At 37.2% G+C, this 25,102-nt stretch overlaps 1 protein-coding gene across 7 annotated transcripts in view; it reads right to left on the minus strand.

Annotated features, from left to right (window-relative positions):
- foxp1b (forkhead box P1b) overlaps positions 1-25,102 on the minus strand; it is a 476,491-nt gene that overhangs the window by 400,787 nt on the left and 50,602 nt on the right. For all 7 annotated transcript variants that reach the window (XM_087994444.1, XM_087994447.1, XM_087994445.1 and 4 more), the window contains exon 2: positions 22,469-22,591. The gene's annotated coding sequence lies outside the window, so the exon portion shown is untranslated. The remainder of the gene's footprint in view (positions 1-22,468; positions 22,592-25,102) is intronic.

Genomic DNA, 25,102 nt, shown 5'->3' on the forward strand with positions numbered 1-25,102 from the left:
GTTTCAGTTCTTTCATATGTAAATCGCAAAACTTTTTTTAAAGTTACATTCTCAAGTAAACTTGAACAATTGATCTCATGTCGGCCCAGATGATGCACTGAAGGTGTAAGCTGCCCTGTGTGAGACTGTCTGTGCCACAATGTTCAGACAGATTTACAGAATTTTACATGGATTCTTGAATTATGTAATCAGAATCCATGTAAGATTCTGTAATGCCCTTTTTTAGATTAGAATCAGTCTGAACATTGTGGCACAGACAGTCTCACACAGGGCAGCTCACAACTTCAATGTATTATCTGGGCCGACATGACACCAATTGTTGAAGTTCACTTGAGAATGTAACTTCAAAAAAGTTCTGCAATTTACATATGAAAGAACTGAAACCAATATGTTCATTCTAAAAGATGAGAGACTTAACGAACAATCCTGGTCTTCTTCAATATGTGATTTCAGTTATATCACACTGTAAACTTTCACTATAAATTCTGTGTTTTATGATCTTATACTCCACAACCACCGATGAAGGACAGCACTCTGAAAGCTAGTGCTTCCAAATAAACCTGATGGACTATATCTGGTGTTCTGTGATTTTTAACAGAATTTTACAGTACAGAAGGAGGCCATTCGACCCACTGTGTCTGTACCAGTTCATGAAGAGCTTCCCAGCTGGTCTCACTCTGCAGCCCCATCACCAAAACCCTCTAAATTCATAACTTAGAAGTATATATCTAACTCTCTTTTGAAACCTCGTATGGAAACTGCCTCCAGGAAGCACATTCCAAATCCTAATAACTCTCTACTTAAAGAAGTTTGCCCTCCTAACTTCTCACTCCTCGCTCTCTTGCTGCCAATCTTGAAGTTGTGACCCTATTGGCATGCTGTAGCAATTTACAATTGTCATTTCTATTGCTAGAGCTTGGTGATTTAAACACTGAAGCACAATAAAAAGAAATACAAACAATGGAAAAGAATTGTGGCTACAAAGAATAAAGAGACAAGAGATTTGTTTCAGACATGGAGAGAAAAAAGAAGGCATTGTGACTCCAAACCTTCTGTAGCTGCTAGAGCTGGTGGAATACAACCTCTATATAAACTCAGGAATATTGACGACTGCCTTTTGTTAAATTTACCTTTTGTTGATTACAAAATTGTCTCATTGTGGCAAGCAACTCCCTGTCCAAAATATATTGTCTGCTCTCAAAACACTTTACAAAGAATTATATGAAAGTATCATCAACACAATACATGCTTTCCGAAGATGATTCATACTGGGCCCAAAATGTTAGTTGTTTCTCTCTCCACAAGATGCTGTCAGACTTGATGACTTTCTCCAGCAATTCCTGTTTTTATTTCAGATTTCCATCATTCACAGTGCTTTGTTTTTATGCAAAATATAACTTGGTATAAGGCAAAATGGTAGTGCAACAAGCTAATCAACAATATACGTCCAAGCCCACAGTAAACTTCAGTACTATCATCAGGTCAGAAAATAAATGCTTTCGCATAAGGTCAAGCATAATAGTCATCAATTACAACTCAGGTCGACAGTGTTTGCCACACACAGGTCTAAAATGAGTTTGAAATGGGCATTGAAAAGTGGATGCATAAAATAATTGAAGGAAATTGGAAAGCCCTCAAGACCTTCATCAGAAGACTGAAATAAGAAGTCCCAAACTATACCTTCTTCACAAAGTAATAAAGTTTTATGATTCACCATATCACAAATTAACAGTAAAAGTTAAAAAAAAGACAATGGTATATTGCAGGAGCATTTTGTTATACTTTCTTCCCTGTCTTCTCTGAAGGAGGGCTATACATAGATTTGCACAACACTGGCTGACTACAGTTGACTGTGTGTTAGTCTTACTCAATGAAGTACACAACAGAAAGTTGGAAAGAGAATAGGATGGAACTCTTCTTTCACAGTTTTTGAGAGATTAAGGACTGGAGAATGCTATGACCTTTCTTCCAACTTCAAAAGTTGATTTTGAGGAGACTGGAATGATTAAAGACACAACTCTGTCTGTGCACACAAAATATTCAGGTATACGGTGAATCATCACAGTCCATAATTGAAAACAAATAAAGTCATCTTCGGGGACAATGTGGAGATCAATCCTAACAAAGAAGATGGGTGTAATTATAAACAAAGGTTACGTATTTAGATGGAAATGAATAAAATATAAGATGAGGTTAAAGTAAATGTCTTCCTCACCCTGATAGAGCCAGGTACATTTGAATAGTGTCTGCCTAATGATGCTCATAGTGCTTCATACTATGGACGATAGTGATACTAATGAGATTCTGGACTCATATTATGGCAGACTAAGAATGAGATTGAACTGAGAGTTGCATTTGGTAAAAATGAAGTATTTGTCCAGTGAAATTTTCGGAAATTGCATTCTCATATAATAAAATCTAGGTCAAACACTCAAAAAATGCAATAAGCTGGCCGAAAAGAAGGCCTGTGATGAGGTCATGGAGTGCAGATTGCAAAGAAATATTTTTAAGAAAGGGCAGAATAGCTGCACCAGATTTCAGTGAGAACAACAGCCAGGTTCACAGTCTCAAGAGTCAAAAATATAGATGCTAACCTTGCCATATAGCCACCAACCACTTAAATGCTCCCATTTCTAGTCAAAGTTATATGCCTGTGGGAAGGTTACTTTTATCCTGTCAGCAAGCAAGAGTAGAGGAAATATTAACAGGCAGCATTTGTAGGTTAACACTGCTGTCTCACAGTGCCAGGGACCTGGGTTCAATTCCACCCTTGGACAACTGTGTGGACTTTGCACATACTCCCCATGTCTGCAAGAGTTTCCTCTGGGTGCTCCGGTTTCCTCCCACAGTCCAAATATGTGCAGATTAAATGGACTGGCCATGCTAAATTGCAACTCCCCCTCCCATTCACCCAAGGACATGCAAGTCCTGGACCTCTTCCACCCATAAATCAAAGCCACCCACCAAATGGAGGGAGAACATCTCATATTCCACCTTGGGATCCTTCATCCAAACGACATCAATATCAACTTCACTAGTTTCCAAATCTCATCTCATCCCAGATCCAAACCTCCAATGCGGCATTGCCCTCTTGACCTGACCGACCTGTCCATGTTCCTTCACACCTATTCACTCCACATTCCCCACTGACCTATCATAATTACCCCAATCTGCACCCACCTACTACCTTCCCAACTAGCTCCACACCCCCCCCCCCCGACCCACGCCACTACATATCTCTCATCCCCCTTCCCCCTCCACATTCTTAATGAATGGCTTATGCCCGAAACGTTGACTACCCTGCTCCTCGGATGTTGCCTGACTTGTCGTGCTTTTCCAGCACCACCTTTTGCGCCCTTGCAAGTTACAGGGATAGCATAGGAGCGGTCCATCAGGTGGGATGCTCTTTGGAAGATTGGTGTGGACTCCTTGGGTTGAATGGCCTGCTTCCACACTATAGGGATTCTATAATTCACCAGGTCACTGAAAGGCTTTATGTTGCAGGTATGCACCGGCTTGAGGTTATAGTAAATTAAAAGTTAGTTCGGGGTTTGGGAAATTCTTGAAAGCATATATGTGAATACAGAAACAGATTACATTACAGAAGTTAATGTAATCAAGCAGGAGAACCACGAATTGTATTATAATGTTAGGTGAAGTTAGTGTAATTAATTATGATGATGCATCTTAAAATTTGCCTATCATGTTAGTAGGAGGGAACAAAGTGTCCCTGATGGGAAGGAATTGGCTTAACAAAATATGGTTAAACTGAACCAACTTATTTACAACAGGTATCAGTGAGTACATCTGACATTAAGGACGCATTAGGACAGCACAAAGTGCCCTTTGACCAAGGATGACCAAATGATAAAATCAGACAGCAGTACAATACTAAATGTCATAAGTCAGCAGATCATGCGAGTGCAGATCAACTTTCAAGATTTCCCAAAATTTTCAGATTAAATTGAATCAGACTTTGCCATTGAGTTATCTGGGAATTACTTTACATAGACAAATGAAATATCAGCATCTGCTGGAGAAATGAGTGAAGAAACTCCTAAAGATGTTATGCGCAGCAAAGTGCGCAATTATGTCATGAATGCTTGCCCCAAAGTGCATTCAAGAGAAAATACAGGATTAATTGATATACAGAAATGAACTGAATACAGATCAAGGCTATCTCTTTGGGATAGATTATGAGTAATTTTTAAAATGCCAAAATTAGCATTGAGATTTAGAAGAGATTGTTACAGAAACTTCCATCAAAAGTACAAATGTTGTTCCATGTGCAAGCAGCAACAATATATACTTTCTGATATCCAAAGTACCTAGAGATATGAATGGTTGGTGAAAATCTGTGAACTATCGCTCAGAATGAGAAATAATCTTAGGTTCCTTTCATTCCATTGCCAAACATAAGAAGACCATGAGAATGAGTACATGTTGATTTCTTTGAAGTGGTTGGAAAAGAGTTTTTCTTGTTCTTGTTTGGTCAGTAGCTATACCAAATGGAAAACTTTACATCTTTGCACAGTAGCACAAATACCAAAATTACTAATGTTCTGCAAATCTGCTTATAATTCATTGGTTACAGAGGTATTGGTATCAGATATTAGTTCACAGTTCGTATCATGCAATTCTGAAATATTTCTGAATGAGAATGGAGTTAAATATAGTTTCGTATCACTACATAACCCAGCATCAAATGGTGTGGCAGAAAGAAATGTACAGGTTATGAAGAGGTCTTTGCAGAAGTTAATGCTCAGTGACAAACCAGTCAATTACATCTATGTCCTTTGACACAGGCAAGACAATCTCCTGTTCTTTTATAGAATAAGCTTACAGTCTACCACTTAAGAATTGGTGTTTAAATGCAATCCTAGCAAAGTTCATTCTGACATCAATAGAAAGACATTAAGAGAAAAACAAGACAAAATAAGGACTCATCATGAAACTGAATGACCGAAACGTAAAGAGTTCAGTTCTGGTCAGACGTTATGAACAAAAACAACTAATTTGAGAATGAGATGTATGTATTTGACGTTGTTGTATAGAGATTAGTGAAATCTCTAGTAAAATAACTAGTGAAAATCAAAAGTAGACTTCACCAGAAACATGAGGACTGTTTGTTTGAAAGAGAAAATCTGACAAAAGGAGAACATGCTCGACTTCCCAAAGTCTAAATTACTCTTAAATCCCCAAATGAAAGTTAAAGTCACAAACAAACTGAAAGTTTGTCACTATCAAAGACTCCACCATGACAGCAAAGTTAGTCAGACTCTTTTATTAAGACAATCTCAAACATTAACTAGAGCTGGTTATCAAAGGCAAAATTGAGGTCTAATATGGACGTGTTGAGAGAGTAGAGTCAAACTAATGTAAATGGAATGAGACAGCCACAGAAAGAGAAAGAACCCAGATTGGATCACTGGAAGTGAAAAAATGAAAAATGTTCTTTTTATTAATATCTACAAATGATAATATTTTTGTTCGACATATTGAGTGGTTAAAAAAAGAAGTATTCAGTAATTTTGGTAACATTTCTTTTGGTTATGATTACAGTTAAAATAAATACGCAACACAATCTGTTAAATTTCTGGGAATATTGATATTGCTTTCGTCATGTTGTATTCTGATAAATTATATTTGGATATAATTTTAAATTTGAATGAATAAGTTATTTTCTTAAAATAGGAAGCAATATAATACAATGCAAAAGCTGAGCATTTTGTAATATTGCCCTCTCTGTCAGGAAGGCGTAAAATCACTTTTCATTGATTTTGCTGATGTTGCAAATCAAACAATCAGAATATTATATTCAACTATTATAAAGAGGCAGATTCTCCATTTCTATCTTCAAAATCAAAATGACAATGACTATGAATAAATAGAGTCATTACACTAGGGTGTGTTCCACACTGTTATCTTCTACAGATATAGAAATGCAATATACATTTACCCTGTGACATATACTGGCTATGACAGAATTTTAAATAGGTTTTTTTTACAACTACAATGCTTTAACAGTGAACATGTTTCAAAACACTTCACAGGGGACAAAATGAGTGAAATAAAGTAATTATAAGTGTGCTAATAGGGGTGACCAAGGCTTGGATGAAGAAATCGATTCTGAGGCATTTACAAAGTTGTAATGTGTGAAGAGAGCAAGAATCTGCCACACAGAAGCAGGGAATCAGGATTAGATATGGTACTGGAAGATCACTTCGAGAGTGATGACGGAAGTAACTTATCAACTGTATTAGTCAGGAGTTACACCTTGTGTCTGAAATTGCATTCATTGAGGAAAATATTGTTGCCAAAACTAGCGAAGTACAAGACAAGTATTTATAATACCAAATGGTCTAAACATGAGCAAATCATTGAGTTGAATTAATGCATTTTTATTATATGGAAAAGTAGTGAATTGGGTAAAAGTGGTGTTGGGTAAAATTATTTAAAATACGTTAATATTAAACTACTTTAAACTTCTGAAATTTATTTATATCTGGATTATTTTATACTTGAGCAAATGGAAATGTGATTTATACAAAGTTATAATATTATTAACATCATAACTCAATGCAAACAGGATTTAATCAAGCTCTCTTTTTTTACATGGAATTTTAGAAGCATATGTTAACTACAAATACAGAAATTTTAAAACATCAGAAAATACCTCCATTAAATATAAATTATTGATAACTTTATTTTTGTTAATTAAGATTATGCATTCACTGAACAATTACACTGCAACCTTAATCCGCATCTACCTCTAAATATAGTGTATTTGAATCATTGTATTTCTTTGTTCTTTCACATTCTAAATTTAGCATAGACAGCTATCCAAGGTTAAAAAGGTACAATCAGATACCTGATTTTGACTCACTTATAATCTTGCATATAAACTCTATAAATTTTGATATTTGTGTACTTAGTCGTACAGCAACTATTCCAAAACTATGGGTTGAAACCCCAGTGGGGTTGGAGGAAAAGTAATGAGGGTCTCAAACTCTCCTTCCTCTGAGATTGCACCCTAGCATCATAATCCATATGGTGTTTACTGCTCATCACTCAGAATCTTTCTCTAGTCTATTAGATTCTTTATATGTCTTCTGTCTTCTGCGTCTTCTGTCTTTGGGGATTATGGAAAATGGTTAAAGCTGGTGCATCTATGTTCTAGACCTTTTTAAATCAACCTGTTCAGATATATTATATTAAATCTCTGGAGTAAGTGGAACTTGAACCCATGCCTCCATGTTCAGAAGTAAGAACTCTATCACAGTGCCACAAGAGCTCTGTGTTGATTCAGAAGCACTCCACTTTCCTCATAAAGCCTGATCTCAAGCATGAATCCTACAGCAATGCATCCTCTGATGGGACACGGGCTGTCTGATCCAGCCCTATCATCCTACATCTGCAGAATGATGCTGGTTCCAACATTAGTCACCTTAAATTCCTTTATCTACACTTTCACTACTTCTTGGCCAAAGTTCATGAACTGGAGCAACTTCAATGAATTAGTAGACTGGTAAGTATATAAAATAAGAACATATTTTAAAAGTTCTTTGAAAACAGATTTTTATATTTGTATTAAATATTCTATATTGATCTATAATGTCTAATTTTTAATCATTATATACTGAATGCTACGAGTGTTACTTTATTGCTGATTTGCTTTTGTTGGAGTCTGGAGGGTCACATTAATTTTTACGTGTTAAATTGAAGTCACATTGGAAATCAGTTTGGAAGTGCTGAGCTGCACGTTTATGACACATTGGCGCTTAATGCTTTTATCTTCACTGGGAGATCTAGTTAAGTGAAAAGACAGTTCTTTGAATTGAAAAGGCATGTTGAGGGGATCAAGTTCAAAATATCAGGCTGCACAGATTTGTAACACCTGGTACATTATCTTTATACAAAAGTAAAATGATACAGATCCTGAAAATATAAAATACAAACAGAAAAGGCTTGAAATATTCAACAGGTTAGGTAGCATCTGTTGAAGGAACAACAGAATTAGCATTTCAAATCTGTGGCTTTTCATCAGCCAAAGGGTCACGGACCTGAAATGTGAACTCCATGCTGTCTTTACAATTTATCTTTGGCTCTGCGGCTTCCATACATTGCTTGTTACATAATTACAAATCATGGAGATAATTTTTGGTCTCTTGAAATCATCAAACATCAGCGATCACAATGCCTGAATTATAAAAACTGAAAGACACTTAGAAAAGCTAATCATTCATCCAACAAGCTCAACACATTTCATATAATTGTTTTGTTAGATCTTTTTCTGACATTCCAGCCAAATATTGGAAGTGTTTTACCACTGATTGTTATCTCAACTCAACTTAAACGATGTCTTAAAATATCGAAGCTCTGTCCAGGTGGATTAAAATTACACTATAGCAGTGTATTAGAATCACAGAATTCCTGTATGTCAGATAGAAGCCATTCAGCTCATCACATCGGCACTGACTCTCCGAAGAGCATCCCACTCTGTAACCCCACACTTAGCATGGCCAATCCATCTAGGAAGGAACCAAAGCACCCAGCCAGCAGAAATGGGGAGAATGTACAAACTCCAAACAGAAGTCACCCAGGGCTGAAATCAAACCCGGGTCCCTGGCTCTGTGAGGCAGCAGTGCTAACCAATGTGCCACCATGCCATCCCAAATCTAGCTATGTCAGCTCTTCCTTCAAAAAATTTGACTTTGTATATATTTTCTTAGGATAGGATTAGTGGGTGATGCTACTAATGAAACTAATCATCTAAGCTTTACTTTCAGGTACAAGGAATTTGCTTGGAATGTCCCATACATTAAATAGTGAAGATCTACCCACATCTCATTTCTCTACAATATTTTGTTACATGTTCAAAACTGTTTTGCTGTTAATTAGTACATGGTCCAACTTTTTAAAAAAATTCACTGAATCTTTACATAGCAGCAGTCATACCAAGGTACTACGAGACAACAACGAGGCCTTCACTGTGGACGCTGTCAGCACCAATTCACATTGTAGATCTCAGGCTTGCCTGCATGTTTTACCCCATGCAGAAGGTAATGATTAGAATCAAACAACCATTTGAGAGGTTATGGCCATTATTGGGGCTGAAACAATTAAAGACGATGGTATCCTCATGTCTAATCTGCCTTCTCACTTCCCACTTACCCCTCATCCACACTTCAGATTTACAAGGTACAGATGGTATAAACATGTATTTCTTATATTTGTCCACTTCACACATATAGTGATATACCACTTGGCATTAAAAGATATGGGGGAAAAGCAGGAACAGGCTACTGAGTTGAATGATTAGCCATGATCATGATGGATTGCACAGCAGGCTTGAAGGGCCGAATAGCCTACACCTATACTTATTCTTTATGTTTCTGCTCCTATGTACAATATGCTTGTATCTTTTTATTTCCAATAAACAAAAGGCCAAATCTGACCAAGTCAGAAATGATGATGTAGACAAAGACACATCACTTGATTTCACAGTTACTCAGTTTGAATACTGCATGAATTTTAAATGATAGATTACAGACAGGATCTGTGCGTGTCTGATAAGTGGACTACAGTCCAGCATGCTTTAGACCAAGATCATGGCAGACTTTCAAAGACTTTGAAATCAACTCACGGGCTATTTCGATAGCACACTCTGTAATGATTATTAACATCACAAAAATAACCAGGTCATAGATCGCAGGATGGAACATGCTTGTATGCCACAAATTCTCATTATCATTATGTGGAGAAACATTGAAGAATTAGAATTAGATTGGACATTTTTTTTTTAAATCTATTATCTCACACTGAAATGATTCTTTAGGGAAAGCATATTCACTGGAACTGCAGTAATGGGACAAAGAGAAATGTCAGATTTCTGATTCTCACCGCTGAAAGCAGCCTCCCTGCAATCAGAATGTTCTCACCTATGGAACAGGCTCTGTATTGAGACAAGAGGGAGAATGAGAACAAGGCAGATCTTAAAGTGCTGAAAAGGACTCCAGAATACGTGTGCACAACTCTTGCTGATTTCATCTTGTGGGCCAAACCCAATAGAATAGAAAATTCATTCCTGCACTTTTGTTAATCCAGGAGCAACAACTGAGAGAAATGTCCAGTTTGAGGACATCCGTTTTCAGATAACTGGATTTGAGATACCATATCCATATCTTGAAAACTCCAGTCAAAACACCTTTGGATGTGTCACATGTGCAAACAACATAAGACATGATCTGACTACTTTACATCCTTCCGGAGAGGATATTCTGTCCACATGCATATATGGACATCAATATAAAATCCACAACCTGTAATTCATTTGATAAATCCACATGGGTGTCATGATTCTCATTTTTAACCTTTTAAGGATACTTCTGGTATCACAAATTCAAAAACCGGTCCCCACAAGCCTACTTTCTCACCCTAGCACCACCATTTTCCCTTACTGGATGGTGACTTACTTGCCCATTCCTGGGAAAAGATGTCAGGTTATGTTCCCATCAGCTGGTTAAGAGCTGACCAGCACATTTCTCTGAGAATCACAGCTCTCGATAACGGTATCCTAGCTTGCCAAATGGCATCAACTAATTCAACTGTGACTACTTCTGGGGGTCAAAGATTGTCACTTGTCACCTTCAGGGGATTCCACAGGGAGAAGGTAGATCCATTCTTTTTACTTTTTGTGATTGGCGAGGTCTGTGAGTGGGGGCATGGATAGGGAGACCAGAGACAAGGACAGGGAGGTAGTCTTCAGAGGTCATCCCCTTGATCCTCATCCACGCCTCCTAATGACACCTGATTGGAGCAAATGTCCAACCCTACACTACCCGCAGATAAATAACTGTGGCTATTGTTTGGGTAACCAGCCACTTTTCTCATCTACTAGAAAGGCATGTCAATAAGGAAGGGTGTAAGTGGAGGCCCAAAGTGCCTTTATTGCCTCCAGCTCCCCAATGGACATTCTCACCCAGCTCTTAATTGGTGAGGTGCAGTTTTCCAGGCCCTCTCCAAGGCAACTCATCAAACTACTTCCAATTCTTGCACCTCCAGAGAAGGGAAGACTATGCCCCAAGGACTTTAGTAATTAAATATGGTTTCATTTAATTTCAACATGCTTTCTAACAAGATCAACATATATGGTTACAATGTACAGGTTATTTTATGCAAATGACTCCAAGATGCTACTAATGTTATCCATGACTGCTCATGTGGTGAAGCCAAGATTTGTATGCCTTGGCAATCAGGTAAAAATTCAAGTCTACATTGCTCTTCCATTAATACCACTGTATACGTATGTTTCACATGACCAAGCTTCTTATTGTATTTCATAACACATTCCCTCTCCTCTCCTATGTGGACAAACAGCATCCACATGGCCTTTGTCATTAATAGATGAATGCCTCCAGACATAATTTCCTCCTCTACTGCTGAGCAATATGATACAGAGGAAGCAACAGCCAGCAGAAGGGGATAGGGGACTAAGATCTCGCGGCATAACTGCAGCGAGCCCAGTAGTGGAGTGATGTCACAAAGTAGCAGAAGTGCAAGGAAAATTGCTGATTGCTGAGCGCATGGCGCCTTACACCAACATGCCTGACGCCTTGACTGACCATCACTGGCAAACTTGACAGGCTGCCTGAATTTGTGTCTGCACTGAGGGGCCAGCCAAGCCTAAAGTACTGTGAGCCTGCATGTTTGGATTAAAGCAGCAATGCACAAAAAGCAAGTCAAAGCAAGGCAGAGATGCTGTGAACATCCAGGCAAACACAAAGTGTCAGAGCACTAAGAATGGAAGCTAAGAGCTCTGAGATGCTGGTCAAATGGATGAGAAGTGTACCTGTTCCTGCCTGCAAAAGGCTTTGGCAGTAACATGATTTATGAAAGCTGTTGACGAGGTCAAATTGCACTATTGAAGTGGTGAAGTGTAAATTGGGTGGAGATGTGACATGGGGCTGCTGCTTTTTGGATGACACCTGCCTCCATGGTCACTACCCATATTGCATGCACTGAAAGGCTGGGCAATGCTGCACAGGATGGATGTCCAGATATGTTCAAATGGCAGACAACCACTTTGATTTCCATGTCAGAAACTGTCACCACCTAGTTTCTCTCTGTTGCCTTGGATAATAGGAATGATTAGGTAACAATATGATATATTGCATTCAAATGGGTCTCTCACCGCTCACTAGTGAGAGTTTCATCTAACCACTGAAACCTTTTGTGTAAAATCTGGTCTTTTTTCTCAATGGTGAGAATCTTGTTTTTCCTTTCTCTTTGTACTTTCCCAAAAGTCTTACCACTGCCCACATCATTCATGGCTGGGTGAAAAATTTGTCTCAAGTTTTCCCTTCTCAACCTCTCCGCCAACACTTCTCTATTGCCAACCCTATTGACTCCATTGTGTATTCTACCATGTGTAACTTGCTTTCTCTAGCTTGAAGCGCAAAATCCCAATACTGTTGTAAAAGAGGAACAGAGACTAACTCTGTAGAATACCACTGAAACAAATTACAACACTTCATTGTCAGCAAAGTCAACTAGTTACCTAACTAGAATTTCTGAGCTTCTTGATTGCAACATCATGAAGTAATATACAATAACTGACGCAATAGCTAATGCAATAATCCCAAAATATCTCTAATGGCATGAAGATATTTAAACAGATACATCATTGCAAAACAAAGCCGTTACTACAGCAAATTCACTAAAATAACCCTCACCACTGTCCTTGACTAATTTCAGTTAAAAAGATATTTGCTACGCACGAAAATAACCGAGGTCATTGGTTTACTTCAGCTAGAATGCATATATGACAACAGTTGATGATTTAAACACAGAAATTTACAAGCACAAGCATGTTCATTCATACTACCAAATCAATTCATAAATTGCCTGCTTATCCACACACAATAATCTCAATCACGTTCCCTTTAAAAAAACTGAAAGAATTTAACCAAATACAAATTGAAATTCACCAGCATTCTTTAAAATGAGTTCACAAATATAATTCTGCCATATGTGTCGCACTCACCAAATCGACAAAACTGTTTGATGAGTTATTTGAACGTTGCAAGAAAATTGTCACAAATAATGAATTAAGTTAAAGGAAAATGAACTAATACTGCAAACCATTTCAGATTGCAGAGAACAACTGGTTTAAAAATTGCATCACCAAAAAAGAATAGATTACATAATGACAAGGAAAATATCGTTGAATCTATACTAATAGGGTGGTTTCTACTCCAATTCTTCAAAACTGCATGACTCAACAGAACAGGTGGATAATTTATCTCTTTTTAAAACAAAAGACTCTAAATATTTCTGTCTTAGATTTTGAAGCCCAGCTGTGTGCAACAGCTGGTACGTTGTGCCTTAGTCAATGCTGTTTTCAAATCAATTGCCACAAATTGCTGTACAAATCCTGAATGATTCACTCTCCAATTTTCAAACTCTCCTTCTGGGGAAATCACAGAATGGGGATAGGGTTACTTTTCCTATGTAGAATTTTAACAACCAATCTAATAGTATGGTATTCAGGAGTTCAATGACGTGTGTATCTACATCATTTGTGACCCATCAAAAATTCTCAAAAGATCAACATACAATGTAAATGTTTGCCATGATGAGTGCTGTGAACAAAACATGAAGTTATCACATAACTTGGATTTCAATGCTCTGTAACTTTCGAGTGCTGTGAACAAATGATTTTTAACTCGTACAATGTATTGAAGGGCATGTACAGAGTGAATGTGAATCGCGAACTGTTTTACACCTCTGATTAAATGGAAAAAAAATCAGGCAAAGTATAAATAAGCTGCCAATTCACCATTGTCTGTTTTGCACTATTTCCAAGCCAATTTCCCACCCATATATGACCAAAAGAAAGACGTTAAAAAAGCTAATTTAATTTAGCCTGTTTGATTCTAAAATCTGTCATAAAGAAAATAATGGGCAACTAAAGCTAAATATGAAACAAATATTAGGAGCAAATTACTGCAGATGTTGGAATCTACTGAAAACAACAAATGCTGGAGATCACAACAGGTCAGACAGCATCCATGGAGAGAGAGCAAGCTAACGTTTCGAGTCTAGATAACTCTTCACCAGAGCTGAAGGGTCACGGGACATGAAACAGTAACTGATTTCTCTTCACAGATCCGCCAGACTTGCTAAGCTTTTGCAACAACTTCTGGTTTTGTTTCAAATATTATCTGTATTTTCAGAACAGAAACATCCTGAATATTTAAGGATGGTTTTAAGACAGTTGGATACAAGGAGACTACACTGCAGTAAGTAGCCATTGAAAGGTTAGATGAGTTTCATAGAAATTATTATGAAACAAAATGTAACTTTACAAGTTTCTTTTCAAAAGACAGTGAAGTCTAACAGTGTGGTATTGTGTTCATTAATCCAATCTCATTAATGTCTCCACTTCTAATTTTTATAATTACATTTTGAATTTGCTGCATTGTTTTGAAAAAAAATGAGTGACATTTTTTGTAATAAATTAACAATTGTTTCAGTTTTGTTGGAAGGTTTCAGAACTAAATTTGACACTGAGTTGGGCTAACTACTGCAGTACAGTGCCTGCTGGGAGAGTTTCATCATCTCCCCCTCCCCTCCTGCTGATCAGAGGTGGTGGATGATGGAACCTTCCTCAGAGTCATGAAATTAATTACTAACGTATTCCATTACCACTGCACAAATGTCATGTTAATTTCAATCATCAGCAACTCAGACAATGGTTTCACACTGGCAGCTGGCCAGCTAAAATGAGAAGAAGAACTCAGCCAATTACTTGACTTGAAATGGGAAGAAGACCTATGAGAGTGGGAAGCAAATGTTAAATGTTAAAATAAGGTATCTTTGCAGATAAGTGCTAGGACTATGGCAAGGCAAATTTTGAGATCGAGAGAGGAGTCTACAAATGCTAAATGACAGCTTTACTGAACGCATGCTGCTTTAGTAAATAAAGCAGCTCTTTAGGGGGACCCAATTAGGTTTTACCTTTGATGGATTTAATTTTGTTTTAGTGAAGCGGCAATTGAAAATTATTTTAATCAAAGTCACTGCAGCAAATTGTAAGCAGTATTGTGACTGTAATATCCATAAAGACTGCAATATACCACACTGCAATAAATTAGCACTGCAAGCATCAAACTTTAAAAAACAATCTGCAAACAATGATTTCAATTTCTTTTTATTATTCTTGTCTTTAAACTAGTGATAGTCATAGAGTCATACAGCATTGAACTCTTCAGTTCAACTAGTCCACACCAACCGTATTCCCAAACTCAATTAGTCCCATCTACAGTGTACCTGCTTTTGGCCCAAAGGTCCAAACCTTTCCCATTCATGAACTTATCCAAAAATCTTTTAAATGTTGTACCTGTAACTGCATACAGCATTTATACTGACAGTTCATTTTACACACAAACCAATCACTGTGTAAACATTTGCCCCTCAAGTTCTTTCTAAATCTTTCTCCTCCCAGCTTAAAAATATATCACCTAGTTTTGAACTCCCCCACCCTAGGGAAAAAAAACTCTTTGACGTTCACTGTGTCTATGCACTTCATAAAATAATAAGAGACTTGTGGTCTGAAACCTTTGCTTAATATAATGCTTTGAGCTCTAAGTCAAATGCATTATTCAAAGAGTTCTCAACATATCACTGTACTCACGTATGGCATCTAAGAGAGCAACATCTTGCATTACTTAAATGCTGTCAGGAACTCATCTGCTAAAATAATCATGTATCTTATGGCTATCTTGATTATTTGGCCACTTAAACTACCATAGAATAAACACTTTAAACACAGATCTGAGGCTTGCAAATCATATCTTGAACCAAATACAGCTATCTGAACATGGCGTTCTCCTGCCGCTTCTATCACTTTCACAATCCTTTCAATCACATTTATTAAGAGAACAATGTCACTTCTTAAAGAGTGGATCCTTAGTTTTACTGATCATTCAATGCTGTGAATGTTAGAAATAGGCTTTTATTTAAAATACAACTAACTGTAACAACAACAAAAGCAGAAATTGCTGGCAAAACTCAGCAAGTCTGGCTGCATCTGTGGGGAGAAAGCAGAGTTAATGTTTCAAGTCCAGTGATTTTTCATCATCATTAATTCTGCCTTCTCCACACAGATGCTGCCAGACCTGCTGAGTTTTGCCTGCAATTTCCATTTTTGTTTCAGATCTTTGTGGCTCTTTGTAATGACAGTTACAGTATTTGTGTAAAAGCAGCAGCATTACCTAACAAAAAAAACTTATCATTAGCACTATCATGAACCTGATATGTCAACAGCCTTCTTTTAACCAGGGTTCCATTCTAGCCTCGGGAGACTGTCTGTGTGGAGTTTGCACATTCTCCCCTTGCCTGTGTGGGTTTCTTCTGGATGCTCTGGCTTCTTCCCACAGTCCAAAGATATGCAAGTTAGGTGGACTGGCCATGCTAACTTATTTTATTTTATAAACTGCTTTTATTTCAGATTTCCAGTATTTAAAGTTTTCCTTTCTACTTTATGATGAGCTAAAACTATTTTTATCACAAATTAAAGATTGTGGCTTTGAAATAATTCCCAAGTTAAAAATGGATGATACCAATAATGTCTTCAACATTAACAAGTAGACCTGCAAAAAAGGTTAGCGTATAATAAAATCCCTTCCATTGAGAAAGGTAAAGGCTAAATTGGCATAGTCCAACCAGGCCATTAGTCTGCTCTCTCATTAGAAAAAAGACAACAGATGGTGGTTTAAACTGAAGGTCACCACGCCTCAGGCGAGGGGAGAGGTTGTGCTGGAATTGAACACACGCTATTGGCATTACTCTGCATCAGACACTGGCTATCCAGGTAACCAGCACACCTCTCCCCCTCCCTCCCACCCTATTAACAGTATTACTATGACACAGTGTATATCCAATGCTGCTCTGGTGCAATGCACAGTGGATTCTCCCCTGTGATAGCTCTCCAACAGTCATTACCAATATCAACTAGCCCATAGGGATTGAGGAGAAAACCAGATCATTCCCCACAGGAAGCCAAACTAAGCCATAAAACCAATCATGACAGGCATATAACTTGACAGAGGCTGTTGACTGTCACTCCATAGCTATGGAATAGCCTGTGTGGCAGGACCATAAGTGTAAGCAAGACAAGCTTAACAGGTAAATTCTACAGCTAGCATGGTACTGAGCCATGTAAAGCTTATATATGATCCTAATACATATTGATCCAGCTGATCTTTCTGTACAGCTACTGGGATACTACACAGTTGGCCTCAGCTACAGAAGGATTAAAGGAGGAAAGAGAGATTATCCAAGTTGGTATCTCCCAATTCCTTCTCACAATGCAATGTGTTGATGCCAGTTGAGTCAATGACAATAACCTCCATGGTCACATGGCCTAATGGCATGTAAAGTTTCAATGTTATTCAAAAACTGAATTCACAAACATTTAGTCTGCATGGCGTGATATCGCACCATTCAGTCCACTTTGCTACCAGGCCATCAGGAAATCGATGCATTCATTTCTTGAGATTGCTGGTACAAGTCAATTATAGTTTTTGACTCCTAAGTAATGTCCACTGTGATACGAGACACACATCAACTACTATGCAAACAGAACATAATAAGACATTTGTGCCATATATAAAAGAATAAAACTACCTCGGGACAAATTTTAATTTTTACTGCCTACGTAACATGGTGGCTCAGTGGTTAGCACTGTTGCCTCACAGTACAAAGGACCAGGGTTCGATTCCTGCCTCGGGAGACTGTCTGTGTGGAGTTTGCACATTCTCTCCTTGTCTGTATGGGTTGCCTCTGGATGCTCCAGCTTCTTCCCACAGTCCAAAGATATGCAGGTTAGGTGGATTGGCCATGCTAAATTGTCCCATAGTGTCCAGGGATGTCATAGAGTCAGAGAGATGTACAGCATGGAAACAGACCCTTCGGTCCAACTCATCCATGCCGACCAGATATCCCAACCTAATCTAGTCCCACTTGCCAGTACCCGGCCCATATTCCTCTAAACCCTTCCTATTCATATACCCATCTAAATGATTCTTAAATGTTACAATTGTACCAGCCTCCACCACTTCCACTGGCAACTCATTCCATACACATACCACGCTCTGCTTGAAAAAGCTGGGCAGGTTCTGGGTGGGCTGCTGTTTGGAGGGTCGATGTGGACTCAATGGGCTGCTTCCACACTGTAGGGATTCTAGGTGATAACCTGACAGAGCTGATCACCTGTCCATTGTAAACAATACCATGAGCTGAAAATTAGATTCTGCAACAGGCAGCTGATTATTACTCCCAGGTTACTGAAAATCAGTGTTAAAATGACCCCTGTTGAAGCTTCAAGTTATTTTCTGGAATCAATCCATTTATCAAAAACTTTTTCAGAAATGACATTTTGGGGTACAATGAAGTCACCAGTAAAAATTCTCAATTTGATTTCTTGGGTGGTAACTCACAGGCTGAGTGTCCCAGCCTTTATAAGGTGCGCCAAATTTTCAGGAGAAAGTGAAGACTGCAGATGCTGGAGATCAGAGTCGAAAAGGGCTTATGTCCGAAACATTGACTCTCCTGCTCCTCGGATGCTGTTTGACCTGCTGTGCTTTTCCAGCACCACATTTTTCGGCACCAAGTTTTCGCTACATTAGTTTGTCTTTGTAGACATTCACTACAAAGTCCAGCATCATTAGCCAAATTGACACATTCATTCTTAATCACTGTGAAATTCGACTTTTATTTTTAAAGAAATATAACTTCAAAGCAATACCTTCAAGCATGAAAAGTAATAGCAATGTTAAATAAAAATCTAATGAAATTTAAAATATTAAAACAGGATCATACAATGTTATCAGAACACCTTGAAGCTTTCATTATGACTACAAACCTACTAACTTACACTGAAGTGCAAACATAGGATCTGAGATTTTACTGACATATGTATTCATTCTTCCTCAAGCATTATATGGTTAAAAATCAAAGAGCCTGATTACTGCAGAATTAACAAATCAAATATTCAACCAAAACAGAAATTATTGGAGAAACTTAGCAAGTCTGGCATCATCTGTGAAAGCAGAGTTCATGTTTCAACTCCAGTGACCCTTATTCAGAACATTAACTCTGCTTTCTCCTCACAGATTCTGCTAGACCTGCTGGGTTTTTCCAGCAATTTCTGTTTTTATTTCAAATTTCCAGCATCTGCAGTTCTTTATTTTGTTTAAAGTATACACATATGAGGGGAGTTTAGTCTGAGCACAAACCTAATAACCTGCACAGCTTTGATATGTTTGAATATAAAAATCAGTGACAGCTCAGAACCTTCAAAAAGTGCAAAGGAACAGGACAAAGTGTAAAGTTATTTCGATATTAAAAAAAATTAGTTTGTTCAATCCTAGGCAATACAAACTTGCAGCAAAATGATCTAAAATTAAATAAAACTTGTATCTTTATTCCTTGTTTGCATTCTCAAAAATAATGTAGGTTTCCATCAAGACCAAAGGGCTGTTTACACCATGGATTATTGCTACCTATTCACTTCATAAAGCTGCACCAATAATGGGGTATGCGATATCTGTCACTTCTTGAAGCAGCCAGCCTAAGAATACACTCAAGCAACTCACAAGTGACAGGCCAATTCAATCAACAGACAAATGTGACACCCCGTCAACATGATCACCTATGGGAGGTAACTGATTTACATCTGCTACTCGGCCACTATTATGACATTTTGATTAGTTCTTGAGGCACAGAAATTAATAGTAATTAACATGAAGAAGTGAATAAAAAAAAGACTCTAGACCTGCTGAATTGGAAAAAAACATTTACAATAAAATGAAAAAACTCACTTCCTGTCTATTCCTACCTAAATATTAATGCTCTAAGTTCTGTAACTGTAAATGCACAGGAACTGAGAAAAATAAGACAAATAAATGACTAGGAAGGAGCTTCAATAATCAATAGAAATATTATCCAGCATATATATAAGGAGAGGAGAAGGATGAGAGTTGATTCAGAATGCTGAAGGTTCACATTCTTTTCAATTATTGTTTTCATTATCAATCCTACTCTCACAGTTTGTTAAAAGCAAAATACTGTGGACACTGGAAACCCAAAACTAACGTATAAAATGCTGTTGAAACTCAGTAAGTCTGGGAGCTCCTTAAGCACAGTCATGCTGGGCTCACAATAATATCTGTTTCTCTCTCCACAGATGCTGCCAGACCCAGTTTGTTGTTTTGCCTTATTTGTCAACATTCGAAGCCGATCTAGAACCATTGAACAATAGATTTTGCAGAGATAAGGAAGTTATCCACCAAATGAGTAACAAATTTACCTACTACAATACCTTAATGAAGAAAAGATAATGCAAATATTTCCTCAGCAAGCAGCAGCCATATTTCAAATTGGCCAACAGACTGTCAATGAGGAAATAAGCCTCCTGAAGATTTCTTTTCTCTCACCAGAAGAGTTTTTTTTTGCAGAGCAATTAGAACTGTGAAAAGTTATCTCAAAGGATGTGCATAATGAATTCAACATTATGTTCCATGCTCAAGTGGCATTATATTCTTTTTAGAAGACCTGCTTGTTTCAAGAAAGAAATGGTCAGGAAAGGTGGGGAAGGGGAAACACTTATAAGAATTGGTTTGTTTTGATAACACTCTCAATACGTGTCTAGTGTTTGAAGTTTTTAAACCTAATTCGTAATCAGTGTACCAACTCAACCATAAATATTTACAGCATAATTTCTCAATAATTTTAAATTAGGTTTTAAATAGGTTTGTTATTTTAATGTTGTTCATTTTTAAATTATTTAATATATTAATGGTATGGATTGCTACTAATGTTTTGACTTACAATTACATTGTGCCAAAAATATTTAAATACACTCGAAAAATAATTTAAAACACCTGAAAATACAGCCATTCTTTAGTATGATGACACATGCTGTGGATAGAACAATTATAAATTAAAATTCTGCTGGTAGAAACAAACCTCTCTATTTAAAACAATTAACATTTAAAATAATCAACTAATTATGTAAATGCTTGTGGAGCACAAACTGGCTCTTGAGAAGAAATTTGAAGGAATACGCTTACTAAGTGAAGAAAATACTGGAAGTTCAGGAAACTTTCAATATGCTCAGACCAAAGAGACAACTTAAGAAGCTTAAGGAGGTTTTGGGAAACATGTCAAGCGTTGTTTTCTGAAAAGCTATGTAGATAGAAAACTTTAAGTTACCTGACAGAAATATCATTCAAATATATCACCTCAAAGAAGTGCTGCTTTGTGCCTTCTTTCTCCTTGGTCATGGTAAGGTATTTATCGTGTGGTGAAGTCCCAAGCGTCCGAGAGTGTGGCTGTGGTCGCTATTACTAAGGCTGTCACATCAAGTCAGCATGGGACATAAACAACAGAAATATTGGGAGTCCTTTATACTCTTCGAGTCTGAAGCAATATTTTAGGATTAGATGCTTCTGATTTGGCTGGAATAATGCAAGGATTTCCAAAATGACAAGCCTCTGAAGTTGCAAATGGAATTTTTTATTTGTTTTATTTTATTTTTTATTTGTTTGACTCTCTTGTCCTTTTACCTCCCTCAAGACCATAATTCCTACATCGACATGAACCCCTCAAGTATTTCATCCCAAGTGATTTTCAATTGTGAGAGCTGGAACATTATTTGACTTTTCATGATAGTATAGCCATCCTGATCCTAAAAAAAACTCTCCAAAAGCTGGAAAAGAAGAGACAGCATTGGAAATACTCAGCAGGTCGGGCAGCTCTGATCACCAATCTGAAACTTTAACTGTTCTCTCTCCACAGATGCTGTCTGACCTGCTAAGTATTTGCAGTACTTTTTGCTTTTCATTTCAATATAAACCTGTACTCACTTGTTACCTAGGCAACTGTACCTGCAGGAGTTACTGGATAGCATTCAAAAGCCGGGTTCTTAGCTAGTATTTTCTTGATTGCAGTACATGAATACTGAAGCACTCCCATCTTTCCCCATGTAGGTGATGACTCTCTCTCATTTACTTAAAATTCCACATAAATCTCCACAGCCTTGATTAGTTGTCTAATATAAGTTCTATACACAAGCATGGAGAACTTTCACATCTCTACTTGGTTCATCCAGCCAAGCTAGACATTCAAATGCTTTCGAACTCAGCTAAATCTTTGAAAGTGTTCATACCTGGTTAGGGGTAACAATTGTCCAACATAGAATAGCAAATTTGCAGCATTAAGAGTTATTAAATGGAAACCATGGGCTTGCACAATCACTTAACTGTAATTATGAGAAACCTAAACATTTTAATAGCAATTTATAGATTATTTTTACTTCTAGGAAATCAAAGCATTTTCAACCTCATCCACCTTTCCCCTTTTCCATTTTCTACACACATATGCACATGTTATAATAGTTTACCTTTTTGCCCCTCTACAGATGACAAATTTCAATTCCATACATTCAAAATTTCGGATCCAATCCTCCTGATGATAATGTCACCATTGTAAGTGACTCTTAAGGTGGAAGTGCTCAATGAGGACACTGAAATAAAATAAAATCACAAGTTATCGATAAGACTTAAGTGGGAAATATCTTGAAAAACCACAATTTCCTCCCGATAAATGTAACTCACAAAAAACAAAAAGTCTGATGTGGGGAAAGTACCTGAAACAGATCAGAACAAATAAAAATTTACCATTTTCTTGGAACATATGAAACATTTTTTCTCTCTGACATAAAACTAAAACGTAAAATGCAAATAAACAAGATATGTGGGTGCCAAAAACTACTATTATTTCTTTCATTTCCAAAATGTCATTCTACTCATCATTTATACATGAATTTAAACTTTAGGTTTGGACATCTATTCCAGACAGATGAGTGACAATGCAAGAGAAAAGGCATTTTATTCAGATCTCTCATGTCGACCATACTATAAATAACTAGAGCAACTGTCTGTAATCTGGAATTGCACATCATTCTGCTGGATGATTTTACCTCCCTGATGATGTAGCTCACTGAAAATTAATCCTTTGTGTATTCTCTTGTCTGAATGTGGTAAACATGAACTATTTATCTGTCTCCTCTAACTGACAATAAAGCTGGTTAATGTGTAAGCAGGTATATTCTACGAGTTTCTCTTACAAAACTTAAACAGTGTTCAAAATGATGGTGTAAATGTTATAAATGAAACAGCCAGGCAGCCTGATGATTTTAGTGCTGGCACTTCTATTTTATTATTATTCTATTATTATCTGTAACTCTCTGATGGATTTTTAAAGTGTTACCACTATGTTTCTTTCATTTCTGAATGCTGCTAAATTTACAGACTGTATTCACTACATTCTGTCTTCTTATCCACAGTTCTTTGTCCCTCAAACAGCAGCTATTTATCTTGTTTATTCTACTTATCAAAATCACCCCTTTAGAGCAGAAGTGGGGACAGCAGCTTTGCTGGATGGTAGATGAAAGTGAGAATATCAAGACTACATGTCTAGGAAAACATGGCAATTTTTTCATAGTGATTTGCTGCACATTTAAACAACTGTGAAGATAAGGTAGCACCAGCTGCATATAATGTACATATTTTACCATTGTTTGTTATTAACAACAGTTCAACTATTCATGACTTTAAATTTGCTTTGTCTGTTCCCCTGCTGTGCATGGGGATCCTGCTGGTAGGGCCAGACTATGAAAACAAGCCTCAAATGACCAAATGTAATGGCAACTTTCAAAGTAGGAACCAAACCAGACACAACAAACCACAGAACAGCCAACCTAATTTATGTGAGTGGAATTCAACTGTAACACCATTTACTGAAAGCTAACTTTCCACCAGTGGTATATTCCTACCAGAACATTTGGTTTTGAAAATTTTTGATAAGATGCTACTGATAGCTTATCCATTTCTGTTTGCAACCAGCCAAATTGCCCTATACACTTTATGTTTACTTGTGAACAACAGTTAAAGATACCATGCAAAATCTCTAATTAACTAAAATTTCCATGAAGCAGATCCAAGCTTAAAAATTCCTAAATGGCTTTAGATCACATTTAATTTATGCAAGGGCTTCTTCAGTTTAAAAAAATCACACTGATGGAAACGGAGTGTGACTTCTGAGTTATACTAATTTTTTGTTCCTAATTAGAATAAAGATGAGTAGTTTCACATTACTGCCTGACATGCATGCCAGCCAGCATGCACAAATAACACCAGAATTTCAATTAGACCTCTTAAACCAGCTTAATTTAAATCCATTTGTTCATGTGGTCATTGCAAACTGATGCCCATTCACGGTAAGTTTCACACTGGTTAAAAACGGCAGATTTTTAATCAAATCAAACTGTATTTTGAAAATAGCAAACCAGCCTAAACTGTTGTCTTGATTTTGACCTAACCAGGCTAGATCAGGTCATACAGTCACGTTGTATTCCATTTGAGTTTCATCTCCCATTGAAACAATGGCATATAAAATTAAGCACGGAGTAAAGTGGGTCAAAGACTCAAAATTATTCTATTCACACTGTAGTTTTGGTGAAAATGGGAGCTTATGCATCAATAGAAAATGGTCACTTGTTTTCAACAAGGCCTAGAAAGCACAAAATAATGCAAATGAATCCAGTGTTGCATGGATGAACAATTTATTAAACTGACACTGGAGAAGTAACACTTTTGTTGCAAGTGAAAAGAAAAGGTGACTATCCTGATCAAGAATTTGTTCTAACTTCTCAAGCAGTTTACAAGGAAACCGTACTCACCTTTCGTGACAAACAAAGGTGCTTAGTGACTAGGAATCATAATCGTATGCAGACTGCTCGGCAAAGAGTGTTTCTTTCTTTAGAACTAAAGTTAATCTAAAAAGTTCTAAAATGGGACTGGTGAACAGAGCTCATGTCTAGATGCCAAGACAGCTGAGTGACTGGGAGAATAATGTTGAAAGTAAAAATATTTACTGTGCATACAGTGCTCTAACTCAAATTAGGCCAGACAGGGCTAACTGTAATTGCTTTGTATGTGGTAAGAGTTTTTGTAAGATGTAAAATTACTTAAAT

The sequence above is a fragment of the Chiloscyllium plagiosum genome, unplaced genomic scaffold, assembly GCF_037043375.1.
Source record: "Chiloscyllium plagiosum isolate Xiang-an unplaced genomic scaffold, Cpla_swu_hap1 HiC_scaffold_14, whole genome shotgun sequence".
NCBI classification, from domain to species: Eukaryota; Metazoa; Chordata; class Chondrichthyes; order Orectolobiformes; family Hemiscylliidae; genus Chiloscyllium; species Chiloscyllium plagiosum.